This window comes from Mustela lutreola, chromosome 4 (assembly GCF_030435805.1).
Source record: "Mustela lutreola isolate mMusLut2 chromosome 4, mMusLut2.pri, whole genome shotgun sequence".
NCBI lineage: Eukaryota > Metazoa > Chordata > Mammalia > Carnivora > Mustelidae > Mustela > Mustela lutreola.
In genome coordinates, this window is record NC_081293.1 from 35,877,939 (window position 1) to 35,905,090 (window position 27,152).

Sequence of the window (27,152 nt, forward strand, 5' to 3'; positions counted from 1 at the left end):
GTGGGTGGGAAAATGCTGGGGTGGATAAGCCAGATGCTGTGTGTGTTAGGAGGTGGGCTTGTGTGTGGGCTCCGGAGAGGGAAAACTGAGACCAAGTATATTAGTTCTTCTTTGGGCTCTGGTTCAGGAGGCTTCCTGCTGCAGATGGCTTGTTGGGAAAGAGTAAATTCTTAGTCCCTCTCCATGTGATGCTGGGATACACCTGCATGGTCACACGGTAGAGTGGGTGTGTGCACGCGTGCGTGTGTGTACGTGTGTGAGTGAGAGAGGAACAGATAGGGAAAGAACGTGATAGAACTAGAGATACTCTGAGAAAGATAGAGGTCTAGGCTATATGTGAATAGATTCAGACAGGTGAATTTTTGCCATATATTTGTCAGGTAAGAGCTTATATTTTTTGCGAACTCTATGAATTAGGGTCTAAGCTAACTTCTGATAAAGTTGTGTATATTTGTTTCTGGAATCAAAGAGTGTTCTCCAAACCATCTTACTGGTAATTGTGCTATTCTTGGTGACAGTAGTGTTAGAGCCAAGGAATTCACAACATCTGCCTCCCACCTATCCAGCCCCATCTCCCATCCTCCCTGGAATTTTCTCTGGGAAAGCATACCCAAATGGAGCTCATGAAGAGTAAATGGCCAAAACCACATGTTCGGCAGTTGGTTTCGGGCTTGAGGTCTCCGTCCATAGATCTCCAGTAGAATCAACAGGACTGTATGAGCCCAGTGTTTCAGTTCCCTCCCAGCTAGTCACCCCCAGTCCATCAGCTGCCAGCTTCCCAGGAACGGAAGGACAGGGAGAGACAGAAAAACAGACTATGGGAAAAATGCAGTTTTTTCCATCCCGGTGCCTGAGATGGCCTCAAAGCTGCATCTGGGGGTGTGGGCTCAGGCTTGGCTGTTGCCAGAGAAGAGGAAGTAGAGCGGCTCAGAAAACAAGCCTGGGGTCCACTTCCCACTCCAGCTGCATGCCTGAGAGCAGGAAAGGAAAGCCACTTCTAAGTGCATTCCACTCCCAAGTGAGCTTTCCCCTTACAGTGACCCTGCTTCATTGTGAAAATGGCCCTCTCTGTGTCCTGGAGTCTGACAACCAGGCCAGTTCAGACAATCACCCCTCCCTCCAGTGGCATTTGCCATGGGAAGGGGAAGAGACCAAGAAGCCTGTGTATAGATAAGGTGAAGGGAGTAGAAGAAGCAGCTTTTAGAATTTGAAGCTTCTGGAAAAACTTAGAAATCACCTAGTCCTATCCACACGGTTTTGAGTTGAGGGAATTTATTAAATGGAGTGAATTTTGCCAGCAGGACCAGGATTAGAGACAGCGTCTTTAGCCTGGACATTTTCAGTTATCCTAAACCACTTGTATAAGTGAGAGACACTGAGGTAAGTGCAAATCTCGGGAGACAGAGCTCAGTTTGGGAACGGGGTGCTGCTCAGGTCCACCTCCCCCGCCACCCCGGGGACCCACCATAAAAACAAATATCCCACCAACTGACAGACTCTCCCATGGTTTAATAATCATGACATTTGCTTTTAGGTACAAATTTATTTATATATGTATATACATACATACATACATACATACATATACATATACATATACATACATACATATACATATATATATATATATATATATATTTTTTTTTTTCCCCCTGAGCACATCACCTAGTCCTGGACATTGTAGAGAAGAACAGTTAATAAATGAAAGCTAACGATGGATATTTTTCTTTTTAGTTTGGGTTTCCAGGTCATGTCCATTGAAATATGTAAGAAACCAACTATCGCATGAAATGTGGTGGTTTTAAAAGCTTACAACCACCTTTTCACAAACTGCTGTCCTCATGTAGCAGGCCCGTGGAGATGGAGAAGGTAGGATCTTCTCTACCTAATGACTGTTCTTCAGAATAATTTCATAAAAATAGACCTAGTGCAGCCCAATTATTTCTACTCTTGTCTGAAAAGCAAGTGAAGGGTCTGAAACTTGCCTTCAGGAACCAGTCCCGGGGGTGGAATTAGCATTGCTGTGATTCTCTCTATATTTCTGATTATGAAGCCTATTTATGAAAATACCCAGAGAAGGTTTTGGAGGAAAAGCCATGAGCTAGGAGATGATGGTGAGTGAGTAAGGAAAACTTGCTCTGTGTAAACAGTTGAGCTGCTATTGGACCCACGATACAAGCACATCAAAATCATTATAAGTGGAGACTCCAAAATTTCAGAGTTCTGTTAAAACCTGTTGATCTCTGGTTCAAGCAAGATCAAGATCTAGCTTATTCTTCATTTGAACAAGAAGTTGGGGTGCATCTTTATCTCAGTGGTATAGAGAGGCAATGAAGTTGTCCTCCTATATACATAATAGTACCTGTTGCTGTAAACTGGTCAAAAATTGTATCCCACACCCCTACTCTTTCCAATTATAAAGGTCAAGACTCTACCCTCTGCTTAAGTCAACAGTGGGGCACATGAAATGGTAGCATAAGAAATCTTAGATTTCGAATCTTGATCTGGGAGTTTAAGTTCTGAACTCACCACTTCTTAGATAAAGGACCTTGGGCAGGTTATCCCTTTTCTGATAAGGTTTCCCCATTTGGAAAAAAGGGATCTGCTTTACCAGGTCAAAGAATATGTGTGATGATTATATGAGAGAAAGTGGGCATAAAAGTGCTAGTGTAGAGGTTGGTGCCTGTTAAGCCCGGTAAATGCTGACATCCTGGCTTCTGGTATATGGTATGAATTTTAAAATATTTGCCTCATTTCCCTTCCTTTCCTCCTTGCATCCAATATTCTACCTCTTAGGATGACATTGCTAATGTGTGTAATAATCATTTTAAGCCAATTAAATGTTTTTATCTGCAACACATCTTTTATATTTTATGACTTATTTCACCAAATAAGCACACATATTTTCTGTGACTAAGGAAGATCCCTTTAGTACAGGAAGGAAAATTCCTGAGTGGAACAGGGAGTCCAGGAGGCTCTTGAATGTGTTGAGATTAGAATAACACAAGCGATTGGAATCTTCAAGATACGGAAAAGTCAAGAGTTCTTTTCATTAAAGCTATTTGGAAAGGCAGTCTGAGAATAACAAAAATGAGGATCCTTGGCCCAGTAACAAGCTAAGTATTTCTAGAAACTGCATACATTCTTTCATATAGTGACATGTATTCTCTTCATGAGCATAGCACAATTGACTTTCCAACGCCATGGTGATGAGCCCTACTCTTGCCAGGGTTTGTGTGGCACATTGCTAAAAGATATCAGAATTCTTCTCTGAGAGGGTCACTGACCTGTGGGGGACATAGACTGTTTAAAAGAAAAACTGGTGATCATCAAATCTGAGTGTTTTTAGCAATAAAAATATTACATGAAAATGAACCTCAGAATGAAGGAGTATTCAGCATGTTTCCATTACATCCTTTCCAACCATCTCTTCAGCATTTCCTTATACCCAGGCATCCTGCTAGTACCTCTTGTATGTTGGTGCATATAATTCTTACAACAAGAAGATTTGGAGTGCATTATTACCTCGATTTCAAACACAAGGGAACAGAGGTTAAGAGATATTCAGAATGCAGCTTATTAATGGTGGAGCTCAGATAAGAATGTACATCTGACCCCAAGGGTCAAATTCTTAATCATTATACTGCATGACTTTGCAGATGACTTCAAAGTACATGCTTTGGGCGGATGAACCTCTTTCTCTTCAACCAGTGATCAAATGCTGGTTTTACAGTCAGCAATTCCTGGGGCAGCTACAACAATCTTCGAAGTATAAATTTGAGCCAACATTTCCCTTTTCTGTTATGTTTTCAGATTGCAAGTCCTGCAGAAGGAATATCAGAATAAATTTGCATAAGGGTGCTATGGGTTTCCCTCAAAGCAGAATGGAACCAGACTCAGAGAACTCTGTTGTTCCAAGTCATTCACTGACCAACTTTCACTCCGTGTGTTCAGTGCCTACTCTATGCTGGGCTTCTAGGCGCTACCAACACGTTAAGTGTACAAGGTAAATAAGGCTCCAGCTCTTCTTATATTCTGGGTTAGTTCTAGACCCTGAAAGCTCTAGAATTATCCCAGCTCTCCAAAGAGAAATGGCTTTCATTAGTTCGAAACACTGCAGTGGAGATGATCCAATGACTTGATTGCTTTTGTAGACTACAGTGAAATTTCCTCTTTGTTCCTTGGGTCTACAGGAATACTGAAAGTTGAAACTGGAATGTTTCTATCAACAAAACCATACTGATTGGATATTGTGTAATAAAATGTGCTCAGGCATCCCTCATCCTTTGGGTATGCTGCTCTGTTTGTATTATTGATGACCTTGGTTGGTGCTTTTAGTATTCACTGGATTCTTAAGTCATTATAACTATAAGCACAAATGGGGGCCTTCACTATTGTTTGCTCTCTCCTTGAAAAGTCAGACAAATGTGTCCAAAGGTCCTCTGCTAGACAAACATTATGATAATTATTATAGGGAGTCTTTTTTTCCAGTATCAAAAAACAACCCCCCCCCCAAAAAAAAAAACAAATGGAAAACACAAACACAGGGTTTTCTGAAATCCACTTTCTCCATGAACCCTCAGGTAACTTGCTGACCATTTCTTTCTTTATCTCCAAGGCCAGGAAGAGAAGAACAGTCAACATTAAACTTCTCTTCTAAGAAACAGTTGGAATAGAGTAGTTCAGCTCAGGGATTCTGAAGCTGGAAGGCTTGGATCCAAATATTTGCCTCTGCCTCTAACTAGCTGTGTGACTTTGGTTAGTCACTTAACTTCTCTGTGCTTCGGGGTTCTCATGTGTAAAACATGGATGATAAGAATAGTACCCATTTCATCATTTCCCTGTGAAGGTAAATGAGTAAAAACATGGAAAGCATTTAGCATGGTGCCTGGCCAGAGATGAGTGTTCAACCAATGTTAGCTGCCATTGACCTTGGGGCTTCTTGGGCTGAGATGCCTTTGATCAGCCTGACTTATTTCTGTGTCCTCTCAGACTTGTACCTGTGGGTCCCTACAGTAAGACATGCACTTAAGATTAGTCTGAGAATTCTCTGACTGGCTCTGTTTCTTAAACCTACAGGGAATTTTCTGTGAGAATCTCCCATCCCTAGGTTCGAGGGCGGATGGGGATGCAGGAAGGGACAGAAATGATATACGCTGTTTCTTGTTTCCAGCACTAAATGGGCGGTTGTTTTTCCAGATCCTTAAATAAATGAGCTTTATTATTTGGGGAGCAAAGTCTGGAACGAAAACATAACCTAAGGAGCTATAAAATTTCCGTGTTGTACACAGTGGAACCAGAGGCCATTTGTTACCTTGAATTTGCCTCGGATTTAAAATGTGGCAAATCTTATTTTGAAGACTGAGGTCTCTGTAGGTAGGGTTTAGATAAAAAGGCTCATTTAAAATGCACAAGATATTTGCACAAGGTACTAAGGCAGCAGTATGTAACTGTATTTAAAAAATGCTGCTCAGGCGCCTGGGTGGCTCAGTGGTTAAGCGATGGCCTTCAGCTCAGTTCAGGATCCTGGAGTCCTGGGATCGAGTCCCACATTGGGCTCCCTGCTCGGTGAGGAGTCTGCTTCTTGCTCTGACTTCTCCCCTCACATGCTCTCTCTCTCAAATGAAACAAAATAAAATAAAATCTTTAAAACAAAACAAAGCAAAAAAGCAAAAAAACCTACTGCTCTTTTTAAATGCTCAGTAAGGCCCTAGTAAGGAATCATCCTTGCTAAGCACAAGTTAGCCGGAGACATTCCAGTGTCAAAGCAAGGAGCTCTGCAGGCAAGGCGAGGATGGCTGTTTGAAGGAACCAGAGACATGGTTCCCTAATAAGTTTTGCAGCAGCAAGTTGCTAGTGGCTAGAATGACCATTCTGGGGACTCAGGGGGATTTCAGGAGTCTCCGTCCTTCTGATTCTGATGCAGAAAGAGAAAGAATATGATATCACCATAGATAACATGATCCCCATGGACAGATAGTGGTTTGCTTTACCCACGGCAAGAATATTTAGTGAGAACTGGCCTCCCTTGAACTCTGTCAGCAGGAGGAGGCACCATGTGTTATAACACACAAGCTGCTAATAGCGAGGAGGGGAGGCCTGGGCTAAGACAACCAGGTTTTGTTTGTTTGTTTGATTTTCTTAGTTTGAGGAAATGAAAAATTTTCTAAGCTAAGTTTTTGTTTATTTGTTTGTTTTGTTTTAAGATTTTATTTATTTCTTTGATAGAGATCACAAGTAGGCAGAGAGGCAGGCAGAGAGAGAGGAGGGAGGAAGCAGGCTCCCCACTAAGCAGAGAGCCCGATGGGGGGCTGGATCCCAGGACCCTGGGATTATGACTTAAGCCAAAGTTAGAGGCTTTAACGCACTGAGCCACACAGATGCCCCTAAGCTAAGTTTTAATTAAGTGGTGACAGAAACAAAATTTAGTGACAAGAGTACCATTCTCTCTCAAATGTTTTTATTTCAGTATCATTTCAGCTTACTTCCCATGCGACCAAAAGTTACTTTTCTTTCAATGCCTTAGTTTCCTAATAGGTAAAATGAGATTACAATGGCATGTCTTGCATGGGGTTTTTATCAGGATTATATGAACTGATAAATGCAAAATGCTTAGAAGAGTACCTGCTTGCTCCCAGTAAGTGGTCTAGTAGAGCTGATCTTTGAAAAATGTGGGGGTTAGAAGCACTGATCCCTGAGCTTCCAAAAATCCACTGTAACCTTGACTCCCCCCAAAACTTAACTACTGATATCCTACTGTGGACAGGAGGCCTTACCTATAACATCATTCATCGAGGAGCACAGTTTTGTCTGTTACATTTATTAAATGCTGTATTCTTAAATAAAATAAGCTAGAGAAAAGAAATTGTTAAGGGAATCACAAGGAAGAAAAATACATTTTCATCGAAAAAAATCTGCGTCTAAGTGGACTGCCTAGTACAAACCCATGCTGTTCCAAGGCCAACGGTATCTGCTTTTATTTCCATTATACACTTATGCTTCATGAGTACTGTGTTATTATTCTAATAGTTTCTCTGGAGGGAAAAACCATCAAGAAGCATGGACAAATGCTTCATCTCATTTTCCTCAGCAACTTATGCTAAATGAGAACTTCTTGGTCTGGTCAACACACCCAGAGCCAACTTGGGTCTTTAAGGAAGGGAATAGTCTGTGTAGAGCTGATCTTTTATTTTTAAACCTATTAAGTGATAGCAAACATCTTTCATACACAAAGAAAAACCCTAGCTGAATGACTTGTTTCATTTATCAGTATCACTAATCCCCACAAGGGACATGAGAAAACCGTTTTAGGCTATTATAGATACTACCTGGAATTTTAGATGAGAGTCTGAACTTTAGAAATTCAGCAGCACAATAAGGATACATGAAAAGCGTGCCTCTCCTGGATCTATAATAATTCTCTACTTATTGTTATTGGAGAGATGTATGGGTAGCACTGTTCCTGTACCATTCGTCTTAAAAGAATGGTTGGCAGACTTAAAGTGCTAAAAGAGCAAAAAAAAAAAAAAAAAAAATAGCCAAAATGTATTCTGATTAAGCAAACTGCTGAGCCATATTTTGTTTCATGGAAACAGAAGAGGTAGGCTCTTTTCTCCTTATCTCAATGTGATCCAAAATCCTTGTTTTCACCTTCTTCTCCCAGCTGCTTTGAGGTTTGGGCTCCTAACAAGAGCAGCAAAGCATAGGGAGAGGGAGTCCTCTTTTTCTCAGGAGAATGATGAGAGGGAAATAAGACAGTGATTCAGCAGGCCAGCAGGCATCCAGCGCATGGGGAACGCTGAGTCCTGCTCACTCCCTCATCCACCTGCTGTTCTGGCTGTCCCTGGATTAGTTTCTATTGCTCTGTGCTCTGCGACAGACTTGACAGTGGGATTCTGGGTTCCCTGCCCCAATCTCCCCCAAATCCTTGACACTGACTGTATTCTGTAGCCTGCTGAGGAATATCAGACACTGCATGAGGAACATGGGGGACCAGAAGCATGGAACTCCCTGTACCTGGGGCCCTCTGCTAGTGCAGTACAAAAGTTGACAAATAGGACCTGAAGTGTTACCTAATAGCAATGCATTAACATAACAGCATCAAAATATAGGTTCCTGCTACCAATATAGAATTAAACTGATTTAAACTGGTCAGGATTAATCAGAAGAGGGGGAAATAGAGGGAACTACCCAATAAAGAAGAGTGATCTAGTTGTTTGTATGTATGTATATATACATACATACATATATATATATATATAGTTATATATAGTTACATATATATATAGTTATATATAGTTACTCAGCATATTTGCAATGATACAGTATGGAAAATTTGCCATTCAGACTTGGGCATACCTCCTCTGGACATTTCTCATCTGAACACAGAAAATGATTTGGATGACTATTTTTGCAGTTTTCCTAATGATGACATAGAACATTCTAGATGCGTAAGAGAGAAGTTCATTTTCGATGTAGAGTAGATGCTTCAGGGCATTAGAGCTTGATTCTCTCAGGTTAAGAGAGGGTCCCCATCATTTTTGTACTTCAAAGATGTATCTTTTTTTTTTTTTTAGTGTTTCAAGTTTTTATTTAAATTCTTGTTAGTTCACATATAGTGTAATGTTAGTTCCAAGAGTAGAATACAGTGATTCCTCACTTACATGTAACACCCAGTGCTCATCACGAGTGCCCTCCTCATACCCATCACCCATCTGGCCCATCCCTCCACTCACCTCCCCTCTAGCAATCCTCTGTTCTCTATAGTTAAGAGTCTCTCTTACGGTTTCCCTCTCTTTTTCCTCCCTTTCCCCCACATCCACCTGTTTTGTTTCTTAAATTCCACATACGAATGAAATCATATGGTATTTTTCTTTGACTGACTTATTTTGTTTAGCATAACACCCTCTAGCTCCTCTTGCCATTTATGTCATTGCAAATGACAAGATTTCATTCTTCTTCTTCTTTTTTTAATCACGGAGTAGTGTTCCATTGTGTATATATACCACATCTTCTTTATCTATTCATCAGTCAATGGACATTTGGGCTCTTTTCATAGGTTGGCTATTGTTGATAATGCTGCTATAAACATCAGGGTGCAGGTGGCCCTTTGATTCAGTATTTCTGCATCCTTTGAGGAAATACTTAGTAGTGCAATTGCTGGATTGTAGGGTAGTTGTAGGTTTAACTTTTTGAGGAACTGTTTTCCAGAACGGCTGCAGCAGTTTGCAGCCTCTTCTCCCTTTGCTCCCCTTTCTCTGGATCCTTGCCAACACCCTTTGTTTCGTGTGTTGTTAATTGTAGCCCTTCTGATAGGTGTGAGGTGGTATCTCATTGTGGTTTTGATTTGTACAAATCAAAATCAAAAATTTTGATTTGTATACATTGTATGTCCCTGACATACACATATATTGTTGATGTTGATGTTGAGTGATATTATGATATCAGTGATATTGATGTTGAGTGACATTGAGAGTCTTTTCGTGTGTCAGCTGGCCATCTGGATGTCTTCTTTGGAAAGATGTCTATTCATATCTTCTGCCCATTTCTTAACTGGATTATTTGTTTTAGGGTGTTGAATTTGATAAGTTTTTTATAGATTTTGGATACTAACCCTTTATCAGATATGTCATTTGCAAATGTCTTCTCCCATTCCAAAGGTTACTTTTTAGTTTTGTTGATTGTTTCCTTTACTACACAGAAGATTTTTATCTTGATAAAATCCCAATAGTTCATTTTGCTTTTGTTTTCCTTGTCTCAGGAGACATATCTAGTGAGAAGCTGCTATGCCCAAGGTCAAAGAGGTTGCTGCGTGGGTTGGCCTCTCAGATTTTGATGGTTTCCTGTCTCATATTTTGGTCTTTCATCCATTTTGAGTGTATTTTTGTATATGGTATAAGAAAGTGGTCCAGTTTCATTCTTCAGCTTGTTGCTGTCCAATTTTCCCAACACCATTTTTTGAAGAGACTCTCTTTTTTCCCATAGGGTATTGTTTCCTGCTTTGTTGAAGATTAGTTGACCATATAGTTGTGGGTCCATTTCTGGTTTTTCTATTCTTAAAGATGTATCTTTTCACAGATAGTAACACGGACAGCCCATGGGTGGGAATGCCTGTTTGGTCGGGGAGTAAGATATATATTTCCCTCATTCCCTGGCCCAGGGCAGGTTGCAGAGTTCATATAATTGTGAATTGTCGTTTGTTAATTCACTCAACAAATAACCATTCATCTCTTTTCCTTTCCTAGGCATGGTGCCAAGATGAGCAAGAAACAGATACAAGCAAATAAGTGATGATCCTTGCTACATTGAGGAAAAACTCAAAGGAGCCAGGAAAGAAAGAAAAATAATGGATTTGGGAGCACGGGTGAAAGGTGTGTTGGGAGGTAGGCATACTTCCAAGAGGGATGGTTACTAAGTATACACAAACGTTGACCCAGCTTGGCTGATGCACCTATCTGGCAGGTGGTGGTATAGCCATTCAGGCAATGTTTATGCACTTATGCACAGAAAAAAAACGTTATCTCTCTGCCTCACCGGTGTTTTATAAACACAAGCAATTCCTTCTGAGGGCCACTGCCCAGATGCTGGAAATAGCCTGGGACATAGCAGGCATGCACTCATGTTGGTTAACAACACTAATGAACAAATGAGAGGCACTTTTAGTACAATAGGATGTTGAGTTTATGATGTCATAAATTAAATCAGTTCCACATTTTGTCTATTTATCGTTGAATTTGGGTGGTAATAAAACATCTTCATTTTGTTCTTGATCTTATTTACTGAAATGAAAGCAATGAGAGAGACTGTAAACTCCTACAAAAGGTTGTACTTCTCTTTCCTATAAAAGGAAAAAGCCCTGCAGATTCTGACGTAGTGTGTGTTGACTTTAGTTGTGTTGCTTCAGTTCTGGAAGTCGTGAACTTCTGAAGTGATAACAGTCTCAGATACCTATCCTTAGAATGCTTTCCAATTCCAATTTATTTTTACATTTATTCCTATAATTTATTCCTATATTTAAAGACCTTGCAATATCTTAGAGCTTTTCTTTTATCTTAAACAACTCTAAGGCTTGTGACACAATTTCCCCCTCTACTTCTGAAGGCTCTGTGCTCTGTATAAAGCCATCATTTTGACATTTCTTGAAATTACTTTAGAACAAGAAAGATCACATATTTATTAATCTGGTAGAATGAGAGGTAAAGAATTAATTTCTAGAAGATCAACAATTTGAGATATCACTAAGACTGATGCATGATGGTTAATTTTAGTTGTCAGCTTGGCTAGACTATTACACCCAGTTGTTTGGTCAAACACTAGCCTAGATGTTGTTGTGAAGGTATTTTGTAGACATGATTAACATTTACAGTTACGATTGATTTTAGATGAAAGAGATTGCCTTTGACAATGTGAGTAGCACTTATACAATCAGTTGAACATCTTTGGGACAGAAACTGAGCTTTTAGGAAGAAGAAGGAATTTTCTCTCAAGACTGTAACATAGAAATCCTATCTGAACTTCCAGCCTGCTGGTCTGCTCTGTAGATTTTGGACCCAAGACTATGTGTATATATACATATACATATACATATACATAGATATACGTATATATATGTATGTGTATGTGTGTGTTTATATATGTGTATATATCCTATTTTATATATTATATATTTATGTATTATAAATATATTTATATAAATATATATTTATATATTAGATATATATATCTTACATCTATCTGTTATGGATATATATCTATATATTCATAACTAGAAGCTTTCTGCTTCTCTGGGGAATCCTGATACAGAGTGTTTCATTCTCTCCTCAAGCTCTGTCTCCACTTGTACCAGGGAGAAATTGGTAACAGTTTCTAGACTTCTACTGCTTTATGGGAGATCAGAGGGTTGAAAGCAAGCCGAGACAGTATTCCACATTTCAAGCCGCCCCCTCCCAAAAGGAAAAGAGCTTGGAGCTGGGGAGAGGAATGCTGAGCACACCCATTCATATGATTCAGTGGTTCTATATTTAGCAAAACAGAAAAATACGGGGAAGATTTTGAACCTTCATAAACTCTTCTGGCTTCCTTCTGATAACACTGTATTTTATTTTATGCCGAGGCACATCCCCATCTTTATAAAGATTGTATTATGCTATTAGCATTAGCTAGGGACCTATATGAGAGGAGTCAGGGTGGGCCTCATGTTCTCAGGGCAGGGCTATTTATTTAGTTAGTTAGTTATTTAACCAGAACTTTACATAATATTAAGGTAGCTGGAAGCTGGATTATTATTTCCAGAAGAATAGGAAAGACAATGTATCTCCACTGAGCTCCCACAAATGACATTCATATGAGAACAAGTTCACACATTTGATTCTCAGCTTTGCAAAAAAAATTTTTTTATAAATGAGCCCATGACCTCAAATTATCCTAACAGATATGCCTGTAATGTGGCACAGGTAAGTGATATGGATGGCTCAGAATAGACTTATTCCCATTGCTGTGGAAAGCACTGATATGTTTTCCATAGATCTTGGGTTGGGAAGACCATCCTTCTGTACAAGAAAAGTAATGCTTCCCTTTAGTATTACCACTCTTAGACCAGCCTTGATCATGGATCTTGGGTGATTGAAAAAAAGAAAGATATACATAGAAGTTAGTTTCTGGTACCCAAATATTCTATTGTAGTTCAATAAAGAGTGTTTATCTTATAGAGGGCATGTAATCATTTTAAACATATAAATTAGTAAAATTTTGCCTGCTAAAAGTATTAAGCTATTAGCCAATGGTACGTTCTTGCAGCTTCCATGGAGCTAATGGTGGGAATGTGTGATAATTGCTTAGGTTTGGGCTCTGAAGGTTATCAACCCAAATAATTGCCCACTCCCTCTCCCAGTTTACTTCATAATCAGGAGGCATCCCAATCCCATCGCTTCAATTGTAAAAGCATGCTGTACCACTAAATGCAAACTTCTGTGAGTCAGATGGACCATAACACAAAATACAAACACAGATGCAAAAGCGCCACAGACACCACACTTTCTGAAGTAAAATGTGGTAGTTTTGGACTAGTTGATTGTGGCCATACCTTCTTTCACACTCTGGGCCTCCCATCCTGCAGAATTCTTGTCCCATGTTTTGTCAACCTGAATGGGCAGGGTTAGTTCTCTACTCTTTCCCTTTCTTCTTGGGATCTCTTTTCCATTCCTCTTTGTCCAAGTCCAACTGTATTCCACATTTCCAAAAAGATGTGTCTTACCAACTTCTCATGTGTTTACTTTTTCTTGATTTATACAAGCTCTAAAGAGACAACCACAGACTTTCCATAGGGGACACAACCACTACTAATTAAACCTATGACTAGTTGCTACTCTCTTACTTGATGCCTGACAACAACATGACAAATGTTGGAATTTTACTATTCTAGAGTATGAAAGATTGCTTGAGTTGTCTCTCAACTTGGGGGGTGGTGGTGGTAAAATGATTTGTAGATAAGAATGAATAATAGAACTGAAATGGATCTCAAGGTATCTAATTGCCCTAATTGCTTTCAGGTAGCTTCTAGACTAGCTCTGGCAAAACAAGTTTTATTTTGCCACAGTCAGTCTAAATGATTGTGGGTAACTGCCAGGTAACCCAGGTTTATATGAACTCTGTGTTCAAATCTAGGCTCGGGAATTGCCATAATTAATTAGTGATGTCTGCCATGGGTGAGGGCTCGGAGGGTGTGGACAGTAATGACACATCGTTTCCATGTTTTGTATAAAACCAACAAAGATGGAGAATTACTGTTTCAGTTCAAAATTACTTCAAACACTGAGAAAGTATTCCAGGTGAGAAAGACAGGGGAAAGGAACATTCATCTTGGTATAAATGAGGATGTTGACAAACAGCCATATTTTTTTAGTATGATAACCTTTCTGAAAAGTGCTAAAATATAATAGTGCTCTTGAGATGATGATGTGGACTGAAATAGAAACTTTAAAGGCTAACAGAGTATCGTTGCCTGTTTTTCTAGCTCAGAAGAGCAAAATGCTGAGTGAAAGTGTATAGTAGAAGAAAATTGGCCTTCTTCACAACTGAGTGAAGATGCTCTTTCTATGTTCAGAAAACATTCTTGAAATGGACTTTTCAGTGATCTAAATTTAAACATGTAAATTAAAAAAAAAAAACCATTTTGCCGAGAACCTTATGAAACAACCATTTAGTGGGATTTGCCATTTAATAGAAAATCCATTTCCTTGTGAAAACCTAACTTGTTTTTCTTGGTTCAAATATCTTCAGAAAAACTTTTTTGTTTGGTTGGGTTGGAAAATGTCAATACCCTATGCTTTGCTTAGAAATAAAACAGAAGCCCCAGTAAATTTCTTTCAGAGAAGTTAGCCTGGAAATATGATTATATTATAACGAAGTCCCAACAGAATGTCTGAAGGACTAATGAAGTCTTTGGGCTTAGAATTCCATCCCTAAAATGTGAGTAGAGACAGCAATAATAATCATGACCACTGAGGCGCCTGGGTGGCTCAGTGGGTTAAGCTGCTGCCTTCGGCTCGGGTCATGATCCCAGGGTCCTGGGATCGAGTCCCGCATCGGGCTCTCTGCTCAGCGGGGAGCCTGCTTCCCTCTCTCTCTCTCTGCCTGCCTCTCCATCTACTTGTGATTTCTCTCTGTCAAATAAATAAATAAATAAAATCTTTAAAAAAAAAATCATGACCACTTATTGAACAAGAAGCTATCATTTATTAGTATATGCCTGCTTGCTTTCTGACATCCTTCTTTCCTCTCCCCACTCCTCCTCCTCTTAGTTCCACAAATCCTGAGTTCCTGTTATGCTCCAGGAACTATACAAAGCTCAAGAAATGATATTAGGGATCCAGATAGACAAGGGTACTGATTGCACAGAATTTACACTCTAGTGGGGAAAAAGTAGGTATTCATCAAGTAATGACAGTAATGTGTTGTGTCAGGATGGACTGAGAGGTCTCTTTCCCCTTTGGCGGACAAAGGGGAAATTTGAGGACTAGAAAAAGAGTGATTTCAGTGTGCAACGAATTGCTGCTTTTTGATATGAGGAAAGGCAAGTGGATCTTTACTGTGAAATGTCCTGGATATTATTTTGCGAGGAATCGGGCCAGATTCATATTAACAGGAGAAATTGGACTTTTAAAAAATATGTAGATAAGCTATAGGTGTCTCTAGAAAGACATTCCACTTTATAGCTATAATTTTTATTTTGCTGTAATGCACTAACTGCCAAGAAATGGCTCTAGACTCAGTTTCCCACTCAGTTTCTCTGTAATCTACATATAGGTCTCTCTTGATTTCGGGAGGGTGGTTAAAGATGATGAATGATACTGTGCTATTGAAGGTAAATATTTTTACTAAGCAAACTAGTTTGTCATGAACCTAGTATACCTTAAAGAGTTTTTATCAAAAGAGCATAATTTTGTGTTTTCCAGAGTTATATATTAATTTAAAAAACACAAAAGACTATTGCAAAATTAAAGATGAACAATCAAAGACCATAGTTTCTTTAAAAAGAAAAAGATAATGGGCCACTTTGGTGGCTCAGTCAGTTGTGACTGACTATTGATTTCTGCTCAGGTTATGATCTCAGGGTCCTGAGATCAAATTCTAACTCACGCTGCATACTGAGCAGTGGAGCTCACAGAGAGATTCTCTCCTTCCCCCTCTGTCCCTCTCCCTCTGCTCTCCTCCTCTGTCACCCCCCACCCCACTTGCTCTCTCTTTCTCTCTCTTTTAAAAAAAGTAAAGAAAAGAAAAAGGTAATTGTTCCTAATGAAATAATCAATACATTTTGGATTAGTCCAATTTAAGAATATCCAAATATTCGACCTCAGCCACAGCAACATCTTCCTAGGAACATCACCAAAGGCAAGGGAAGCAAGGGCAAAAATGAACTATTGGGATTTTATCAAGGTCAAAAGCTTTTGCACAGCAAAGGAAACAGTTAACAAAACCAAAAGACAACTGACAGAATGGGAGAAGATATTTGCAAACGACATATCAGATAAAGGTCTAGTATCCAAAATCTATAAAGAACTTAGCAAACTCAACACCCAAAGAACAAATAATCCAATCAAGAAATGGGCAGAGGACATGAACAGACATTTCTGCAAAGAAGACATCCAGATGGCCAATAGACACATGAAAAAGTGCTCCATATCACTCGGCATCAGGGAAATACAAATCAAAACCACAATGAGATATCACCTCAAACCAGTCAAAATGGCTAAAATTAACAAATCAGGAAATGACAGATGCTGGCGAGGATGCGGAGAAAGGGGAACCCTCCTACACTGTTGGTGGGAATGCAAGCTGGTGCAACCACTCTGGAAAACAGCATGGAGGTTCCTCAAAATGTTGAAAATAGAACTGCCCTATGACCCAGCAATTGCACTACTGGGTATTTACCCTAAAGATACAAACGTAGTGATGTGAAGGGGCACGTGCACCCAAATGTTTATAGCAGCAATGTCCACAATAGCTAAACTATGGAAAGAACCTAGATGTCCATCAACAGATGAATGGATCAAGAAGATGTGGTATATATACACAATGGAATACTACGCAGCCATCAAAAGAAATGAGATATTGCCATTTGCGACAACATGGATGGAACTAGAGCCACAGTGTAAACAAATATAAGAATAATCTTGGTACTGTAACAGGATCCAAAATATACCTAAGAGGATAAGTAATAAAGAATAAAAACCTTACTTTTTATATTAAAATATTTTTATCCCAAATTTATAACAAAAATGTAAGATTAAACATATTATTTTACTCTTAATGAATAAGATGATTTAAACTCTCCAATATTTTTGTTACTTTATAAGATAAAATACACTGAATATTTCTAGCATCACTGAACACATTTGAACCATTCATTCAACTATGGAGTACATCTCATGGGTATCCCTCTGAATGTTTAATAAGCTACCCTTTCCAGAAAACCATGGTCAAATGAATGGGGTAGGGGGCTGCTGCTTTAGAAGGAAAGCTCTTTGAGACAGTCTTATCTACTCCTGGTTTTATAATTGTTAAATAATTTTATAATTGATTAGAAGAATCTTAGAGAAAAGAATTATAAATTTTAATCATGCAGTTATTTGAGCAGGAACATAAAGGAATGAAACTGATCCTCTAATGGGGCCCATTGGTGGAGAAATTGCGTTGAGCTGGACACACTCGTCGTTGTTGGCTAATTCCCTCTTATGGCTAATAAATCACCAAGCAGTTAGAGGGCGTTCCTTGTGGAAAGTTGCAGAGAAAGACCTTGTTAGAAAGCAGGCCAGCGGTGCTAAGGCAGTGCCCTAGAAGGAGATGGCCTTGGAGTTTATGCTCTGTGTTCTCAATCTGCCTTTCAACACGTTGAGTTGTGGTTGAGAAAGTTAACCTCTGAATTATTTCATTCTGTACCTTCCTTTGAAGCAACAGAACCTTTAAAAAAAAAATTGAATCCTTTAAAAACTATATTGTTAATAAAAATAAATTTTTAACTTTATTTCTTTATATGTTTCATATGTGCATGTATATATAACTTTGCATAAATGCATATATAGTACATAATTATTGCATATGTGTGTATGTGTATATACATTTTGAATTTTACTTGGCTTTTCCTTCCTGTTCTTCTTCCTTCACCCAGTTCTTTGACACATGATAATCCAAAATAACCTTCTGTATATCTTTCCATGCTTACAAATCTCTCTCCCTCTTAGATATTTGTGGGGTTTTTGCTATTGTTTTAAGAAATGAGCTATTATGACCACTTCTGTGCATTTTGCTTTTGTCACTCAATGGTTCCTATGGAAATTTCTCCAAGATATTTGGGTTTTCAATGTATAGGAGCATTTATCAACAATAACATATTACTCCTTTTTTCTTTTTTGATGTGTAGATTCATTATTTTACCTTTTTAAAATTTCCAAATTGGCTAGAACTTTGATGGTAATAATAAAAAAATGTTGGTATTATATATCATTCCATCTGTAATGTCTGATTTTAATTAAACTACTTTATGACATTGGGATAACAAATGTCTTTTCAGCATCTGTTAGTATGCTATAAATATTTTGATGCATTGTCAGATTCTATTTACTAACATTTGTTTTTAGTTTTGGCATCTATATCCATGAGGAAAATTGGTCTATTATTCATTCAAAAGATGTTTATTGAGCACCTGCTTTCTGTCATGTAGTAGTCTGGGTGTTGAGGCCACAGTATTTAAGCATAAACATCCCCATTCTTATGGAGCCAACATCTAGAAGAAAGTTTTCTTTCTCAATGAAAAATCTGACTATCAGGTTTGTTTATGAGATTTGATATTAGAATAATTTTATCTTCCAAAAGTTAACTGGAGACATTTTCATCTTCTTCCTAGAAATGGAATAGATTAAATAAATATTTGTCTATTCTTTAAAAGATGTCTAAAACATAGCTATGAACCCAGATGTTCTTGTGCTGTTTTGAATGGTGGACTTTTAATTTCTTTTCTGATTTTAGGGTCATTGGAATATTTATTTGAGCTTTCCTTTTCTTCTTAGATCCGTTTAAAGAATTTGTGTTTTGCAGGAAAACCCTCTTTAAATGTATCTCCTTAGTTTCATTTTCTTAAAAATTATAGTAATTGCTCCTACATCTGTGGTTATATTTCTTTTCTTAATTTTAATATTGCTCTGTGTTTGCTCTCTTGTTTTTTTTTTTTCAAGATCTGGTGAAAAAATTTATCTATTTTTTTTCCCTCCAAAGAGGGGTTTCAACTTTCTTTCTTTTTTTTTTTTTAATTCTCTCTAGTCTGTGTTTTCTGCTTTATTAGTTTCATTTTTTATTATTAGTTCTCTTCCTATTGTTTCTTGGCTCATGTTGTGTTTTTTCCTCTCCAGTTTCTAAGATTAGTTCTTAGACTCTTTGCATTATTTGTCCTTATTCTTTCTTTTGTAATAATAAAGGCATTTAAGAACATGCAGTTTCTTTGGAGTAAAGCTTAACATTTGTCCATAGATTCTACATGAATGGTTCTCCTTTTCTTTGCTTTCTAGATGATTCTGATTTCCCTTTTATTGTAATGCTCCTTTGATCCAGCACTTACTAGAAGTATGTTTCTAAATTGCCAGTAGTAATTCTTATCACTTTTATATTACTTATTTCAAGTATCATTGGCATATGATCAGAAAAATGCAGTTTGTAAAAAATCTCCAGTTTTAAAATCTGTTAAGACTTTGAGTCAAGTACCTGATTATTTTTTCAAAATGTTCTCTGAGTATCTGAGAAAAACTATATTCTCTACTTAAATATAAATTTTCATGTATAGACTCAGTGGTGTGCTGATAAAGTTGAACAGCCAGCTCTCTCTGGAGATGACCATTTGCAGTATTGGTAGCATTGGCGTTTCCAGGTATGTCCATGGCCACCACAGCCTGTATTCTAGCCACCAATGTGACATCACTCAGTATGTGGGGGCAGTAGACCGACTTACAACTGGCTCTCCAAGGCTGGTACCATCCAACTCCTGCGCCCCATTGCATAGGTCTATTAAATCAAGCTTATTGACTGTATTATTATATTCTTCTATCCTTACATACCCTTGATGACTAGATTCTGAGTCAACTGTATGATAATTGCATTTTTGTCTGGTTTTCCTTATATGGATAGTGGTTTTTCCTCCACCTGTTTAGCTGCCTTTTTTTTTTTTTTTTTTTTTTAGTACATATAGTCTATACTGATTTCCTTTTTATTTATTTCCTTTTTAAAGATTTTATTTATTTGAGATAGTGAGAGAGAGAGAGAGAGAGAACAAGCGGGGAGGGATGGGAAGAGGGAGAGGGAGAAGCAAACTTCCTGCTGAGCAGGGAGCCCAGTTCAGGCTGGACCCCAGGACCCCAAGATCATGACCTGAACCAAAGGCAGACACTTAACCGACTGGGCCACCCAGGTGCCCCTACAGTGATTTAGTGAATTCCTAAACTGTGCTTTTTATCAGTACTTAATGATTCTTTCAATTCTCTATAATGTTTTAACCTTAAATTTCACCTTATCTGGTATTCATATTGCCGTATCTGTTTTCTTTTTGTTTGCATTTGTCTGGTATCTCCTTGCTGATCTTTTCATTTCCCATCATGCTTTATCACAGTGTGTTTTCTACAACTAGCAATATAAATACAATCTAGGCTGTCAGTCTTTGTATTTGACTAGGATACTTTGGTGTATTCATGTTAGGTATAATGACTTTATTTCTTCAGTCTTTGCATTTCATCACTCTGTTTCCTTTTTCTGGTTTTCGTTGATACTCATTCTGTTTCTTTCCCTTTGTTAATTTGGAAGTGGTCCTGTATTTTTCCCTTTTCTTAATGATCCTCTCCCAGCAGATTAAACAATTTCCCTAACTATTTATAAGAAAATGAAGCTTTCACTGTGGGATGTTCTTTTTCTGCAGCTGCCCACACCCTACAGGATGAGACTATCAAATTACTTTACCTTTCACCTTTCTTTCCTCTCTTTCTACCATGAAACTTTTGGAGTCCTTTCCCTCTTTGTCACTCTCAATGTCTAGATTTTGCTGGGAATTTGTATGTGTTGGTGTTCTCCTCTGCTATTTCAAGCATCTCTCTTAAACCTTCTGTTGGACAATATCAGATTATTTATCCCTAATTTTTTATACCTATATCTTCAGTTCTACATGTATCTGTACCAGGATTTATGGACAAATCAATCAGGTTTATTTGTTCACTGTTTTCTTATTTTACTCTTTTTTCATCGAGGTTTCCTTTTGGTTTCACTTTTTATTTAAGTGAATGTTCTTGAGTATTTTCCTTAGATGGACTCTACGCATGATTCCCTCTCTGAAGTCTTGTACACCTCCATGGAAGGGTGATCATACGTTCATAGGGTATAGAATTCAGTTGCAGTCTTTGCTCTTATCAGTAGATTTCATTCTATTGTTTAACTTCCAATGTTCTACGTGCCAGTCTGATTTGTTTTCTTCCCATGTAGGTAGTTTTTTTTTCTTGGTGGTGTTTAAGATTTTTTCTCTTTATCGTTACTTAAGAGATCAGAAACTTTATGAAGCATGCCTAAAAATACTCCAGGCTTGAAATCAGAGAGGCTTTCAATCTTGTAGACTTAAGTCTTTCATTATCTCACAAATATTTTATTTATTTATTTGTCTAACTACTACTTCCTCTTATCGATCTCCCTTTGTCTTTCTCAAGTATCTGTTACTCATTTGTTAGGTGTTCTGGATATAGAGATTTTAAATCTCTAAACTTTTCCTTCTTAATTTCTATTTCTAGACTGTTTTCTCAGGTCTTTGAGATATTTCTTGCAGGCAATTTTCTAAGCTACTAATCTGGCTTTCAATAATGATCTTCCCCTCCCCCCACCAAAAAAAGCGAAATGCTACTTTTGTTTGATAAAATTTCTCCTTTAAATTAGCCCAAATCTCCAGAAGCGTGGATGAGTTTTGAAGTCACAGACACCAGGTGTTGGCATCCTCCCTCATCCCTTCCTAGCTCATGACTTTGGACAAGGCGGTTACCAGTTTAAAGCTCAAGTCCCTCATCTGTGGGGAAGGAACTGCTACCACCCATGGAACTGAACTATAACAGTGATTACATGATAGGAAATAGATACTTTTTGCAAGGTATTGGGTGATTAAAGAATGTTCTATAAATATTTAGGGTAATATTTGATTAAACATCATGTTGACTAATATAAAAATGAAGTCTGTGGGGGAAATCACAAGGCTTTTTTCAACATTAATTATGTGTTCTTGCTTTTGTTGCAGCTTTTCATAGAAATCTTTTAAACTTTGCTAATAAAATCATAATGCCTTACATTTGTATAATACTTGACTATTTATCTGTAGCTTTGGGACTGAAAACAGGTATTATTATTTTAATGCTCCTGCTGAGTTAAATGATTTTCCAAAGCTTACCGAGCTAACAGGCAGCATAGACAGCTGTAAAAATCTCTGAAGTAAAGCCATTTCTCCAGCTGACAGTCAATTCCACAGGTATCAATAACTTATTATATTTTTAAAAAATACAGTCATCAAAGAGTTTCTGGATGGAATTTTTTCAATCAGTTATGCATTCAATGAGTAGAAATAAAAAAATAAGTATGAAAGCACCTTATTGTGTGCCCTGCATGCCTCAGAATGCTGAGGATAAAATGGAGAGCAAAAGCAGATATGGTTCCTGCTCTCGGGAAGCTTATAATCTAGTGAAAGGGATGGCCATTAATCAAAAAATCATATGCATACATGTAAACTGAGAGTTGAGAGAAAGTACATCTGACAAGGGGATTTGATATCGTCAGGAAGGTTAGAAAGGGTCCCTGAGGAAATAATGCTAGGGTGAGGTTCGAAGGAAGAGTTTCCCTTAGCCAGGCAAAGTAGGGTTAAGTGGAGAGAGGAGGCTTCAAGACAGAGGGACCAGCAGACACAAAGGCCCTGTGTTGGAAAGAAGCCCTTCAGACTGAGAAACTGAAATTGGGCCGGTGTCACTGGAGCTGAGAGAGTGAAGGCAAGCAGGGGAGCTGCCAAAGTAAGTGGGGGGTCAGGTGACATAGGATTCTGAGACTCATATGAAATATTTTGGTCTTTCTTTTAGAATAATAGAATGCCAATTAGAGTTTTGAGAAGAGAGAGAGAGAGAGAGAGAGAGTGTGTGTGTGTGTGTGTGTGTGCATGCACATGTGCACACGAGGTGTGGATGCTCCTGACACTGTGTTTCCTTAGCAAACACCTCTCTGGCTAAGGTGGAAAGCAGACTAGAAGTCCAGAATGGGTACAGATAAAGCAGTCAGGAGACCACCGAGGATGTCAGTGAGAGACAGGGGGCAGTGAAGACTGAGAGGAAGGGGTCAGATCTGTGTGGTAATTAGAAGATTAAAACAATTGCCCCTGATGATGGATTATATAGAGAGGCTGAAGTAGAGAGGCTTTTAAGAATGAACTCTAAATTTCTAGCTCAGATAACTGGTAGATGATAGATGTCCTTACTGTTGTAAGGACAACTAAAATAAGGCCAGATTTTGGGGGATTAAGATGATGAATTTGGTTGAATATATTCAATTTGAGGTGTCTTTCAAGCACCAGATGGAGATATGAAGTAGTAGTTGGCCGCATATGTCAGCTGCTCAAGGAATAGGACTAAAGATAAAACATGTTGAGTCATCTACTGTAGATGGTTATTGATATCGTGGGTGGAGTTGGAGTAAGATTGTCCTTCCCATACTTTTTTAGACATTTATTTCTTAATTTGTTTTGACCGCTTAATTCAGGACACTAGGGAGCAGGGGCCAGCATAACACCCTGAATCTCCAGGATTAGCTCTACCTTCACAGATGCCAGTAGAGAGTGCCCAGGAACCTGTCTGTGCCAATGACATGTACGCTGGAGAGCAGTGAGAGGAGTGAGTAAAAGCAGGTAGACCAGATGGCTCAGCCCTACCAAGTAGCAGATACACAATAGACTTCCCCTCTACTCTGATACTATACTGTGAAGAGGGAAGGAAAGGGAGAATATTGAAATTAAAGAAAGATGGAAAAACTTCTCTGAATGTGAGTTTGAACTGACCGTTTGTTCAAATGAAATTGTGACACTGAAGGAGACTTTTTAAAACTTGAGGTTAGATCACTTTGACTTGTCAAATTTAAGTATTTCATTTTCCCCTATGGTCTTTCCACCATGGGAATGAGAGCCTCACAACGATGGGGTTAGTTGTGGAACAAATAGAACTTTTGCTTGTTTTGTTCCTATTGTACATCCATCATGTTGTGCAAATCAGTGCCCTTCCACACCAGAATTTAAATTGTCTGGGCTCTAAGCTTGTTACAGACTTCGTTGTGTCTTACAGAGTTTACAGAGCTAGCCAGTGGCTGAGCTGGACAAGGAACAAAGCTCTTGTTATGATGTCTCCCCTCATGATTAAATAAAATCTATATTCCTTTTAAACATATGCTTTGGAGAATTTTATGTGTATTTCATGTATTAGTTCCATCATGTGGTATAGCATAATTGATTTCATATATGAATAGTTTTAACTTTGTGTACTTTTGTGTGCATGCATCCAGTAATTGGGGTCTGATATATATATATGTATACACATATAATGTCAAATATATATTATTTATTATAAATTGTATGATATATGTTATCTATATTGTCCTATATATTATATACTGTATGACTAATAAGTCTATATGTTTTTCCTTTGGTTTAGCTCTCAGCAGTTTCCAGCATCCAATAGCAGCAAAATCCAGAAGGATAAGGAAATCTCAGCAGTATTCGGATAGCAATGACTAAGAATACTCAAGACAACAGAAAACTGAGGACAGTTGTCTCTACTCCTCACCTCGTGCAAAGGGATTGACCAGGAAATGAAAAGCTTCAAAGCACTGGCCTTGAAAACATAAATCTGTAAATTACTTGCAAGCATTCTTCTTCAAGTGAAGGTCCTGCTCTCGCTGTCATTGTGCACCTGGGAGTATCCTCTGCGTGACCTTTCAGCTGACTCCTGGCACTGATTCAGAGAGTCAACAAGCCAGCCTGGTCTCAGGCAATGGTCTACACCCATCTATGCTCTCCTCTGACGGATCAGTTTATACAGCCCATGGAATTTCAGAAAAACAGAAGCCCAGGATTGAGAGATTGATTCCAGATCACACAGCCAGTGACTGGGGACATATTTTATGCTGGAGTTCATATTCTCTCCATGACCCCTGCTGCCTCTCCTGCCATGATGAAGATGAGAGCCTTGGACTAATATTGGGTTCACATCTATTTCCACGCTGCTTGGAAAAGCTAATTAGCATATGTGAACTTCAGTTTGCTTATCTAGAAATAAGGGATGGTAATGCTTCTATGGCAGGGTAGTTGGGAGGAAGGAGAGGGCAGAGGCCACACACCCTTAGTGTGATATCTGAAATATGGTTAGGACTCAACCAATAACATTTGATTGGCACTGGTGTTTTAATTTTGCTATTCTTTATAATGCCTTCAGAAGAGAATTCCTTGGACCCTGCCCCCAAAGTTCCAAATTCTTAAAGAGATCAACACCTGTCCCATAGCTTTCTGCAAATGACTTTTGGTGCTGATCGTATGAGCCATGTGGGTCTGGTGGGAAGCACTTCAGTGGACAGTCCTCCCTCACACTGGGTTGAGGACGCATGCCACTGTTTGGGTACAACATGGATTTCGTCAGCTAGTTCAAGCAATGACATTTTAATATTTTCACCAAGGGAAATGGAGACAAATTAACAGTATTTGAGTCAGATAAAACCCTGGGAGATTGGTAAGGGTTGTAGTTTCCCGATAATTTAGTAAAATCATAAGTACCCTGAGAAGTTCTGTTCAGGGCACCAATTCTCATCCAGTATTAATGTTTAAATCTTCTGAAATAGGCATTGCACACTGAAAAAGCTTGTTCCTGCAACTTGGGTGGGGCATTGTGGTAGAAACCATGAATTTGGATGTCTGCCAGTTTTTCTTTCTTGAGCACTGTGCCCCTCACCCTGCTGCAGGAACCAAAGACCCGAGGTGGTGTGCATCAAGAATGCTATGCAGTGCACAAAAAGGGAGCCTGACTGGGTCAGAACTGGTCCCTTGGCTCTGTGGCTTAAAGGCTATCTCTGTGCTGTTTGGTGAGGAGGACCTGGAGACCAACATCAGAACACTAAGCATCTCTCTTTCCAGTGTGCCAGCTCATATCCTAGCAAGCAGCTCTGTCTTTACTGACACTGTCTTCTTCACCAAATCCTCTGGCAGATCAAAATAGAACAAAACAACACAAAACCTCATTGGAACAAGGGGTTTTGCTTAATGATTTCAGCTAAGGTGCTGACGCTCAGTGTGGGAGAAGCTGGTATATGGTCACCCTGCCCCCTCATAGAAAACAGTTTAATGGGGCTTCCTTCTGTCTCTGTGTGTGAGATACTACTCTTTTAAATCAGAATCCATTCATGGCTTGGTCTCAGCACTCAGGAGACTAAACTTCCCCTGACATTTTGGAAGCATGTTTGGAGTTTAATTTAATTGCATTTAATTGGGTCTCGGAGCAGCTCTAAACTTCTGAGACACCCCTGGAGCTCACTTGGGCTTCTGCCCCCCAGGAATTTACTTAGGCAGAATCCCTTGTAGGGGACTAACAGCCCACCAGAGTCATTTAACTTCCTCCTAAATGTAATGAAGGAGCAGGCTGCTGGGAGGGGCTTTCTGCCCATTTCTTAGCCCCCTTGAATCTAATACTGTGATTCTTAATCCTACCAGACCCACCACCTACTTATAGCAAGCATCTTATCATGTCCTCTGTACTATCCTAAAATGAAATTCCTGTTCACACAATGAAAACCTTAATTTAGCATCTTAGCAGTAATATAGGTGAGAAATAAAAAGAAGGAAATTTCTACTAAAACGAGATGTGTTTCAATATGTAAATTTTCAAACACAACCTCCATGAAGGTGTTGCATACTGGGATTCATATTTGGAAACTCTGTGAATGCAGAGGCTGAAAAAAATGAGCTCACAGAATCTAGGACCCAAAACTACCATTTGTGCTGTTATTAGATAAGTCATGGTACCATCCAAAATGAACAACTCTGGGAAGTTTCAAACAATGGTAACTCTTTCTTTTGATTTACATGGTGGTTGGGTTTCTGCAAAATTAGTATCTTGCAAAAGGTACTTTGTATTTATAGGTGAGACAGAGTTGTGTTCTTGGCTCTGATAATTCCTCATGGCCCTCTGTGTGAAGTGATGTGTGAAATTTGTGGAAAGTAGGGCAGTTGTTTGTTGGGTGGAACTGTCCCAGGAGTTGTGGGACATCTGGCATTTCTGCCTCTTCCCATCATTGGGGCAACCAGAACAGTTGATTGGACAAATTTTGCTCTTCATGGATTTCATAATTTAGAAATTAAATTGGCACCATTGAACCCATAACTCATACTCTCTGTTCTTATTGATGTGGCAGTATGCTCGGACTTCTGCAAAAAGTGGTGGGGAATTGTGTTTTTATTTTAATAGCCTTTCTAGTCTGCTGGTCTTTGTCCAGGTTGGAGCTCAATCCCCAGGGCACTTCCTTGAATTCTACCCTGTTATAAAAGGGCATTTCCACTCCCATCCCTGTCCCCTGCT

General features: G+C 38.8%; 1 long non-coding RNA gene across 1 annotated transcript; it reads left to right on the forward strand.

Moving 5' to 3' along the window:
• The first annotated feature begins 1,738 nt into the window (after positions 1-1,738).
• On the forward strand, positions 1,739-26,945 carry LOC131828668 (uncharacterized). The gene is made up of 3 exons (XR_009352534.1): positions 1,739-1,869; positions 10,245-10,382; positions 24,243-26,945. It is a non-coding gene; the product is annotated as an uncharacterized LOC131828668 (long non-coding RNA).
• Positions 26,946-27,152: the final 207 nt, after the last annotated feature.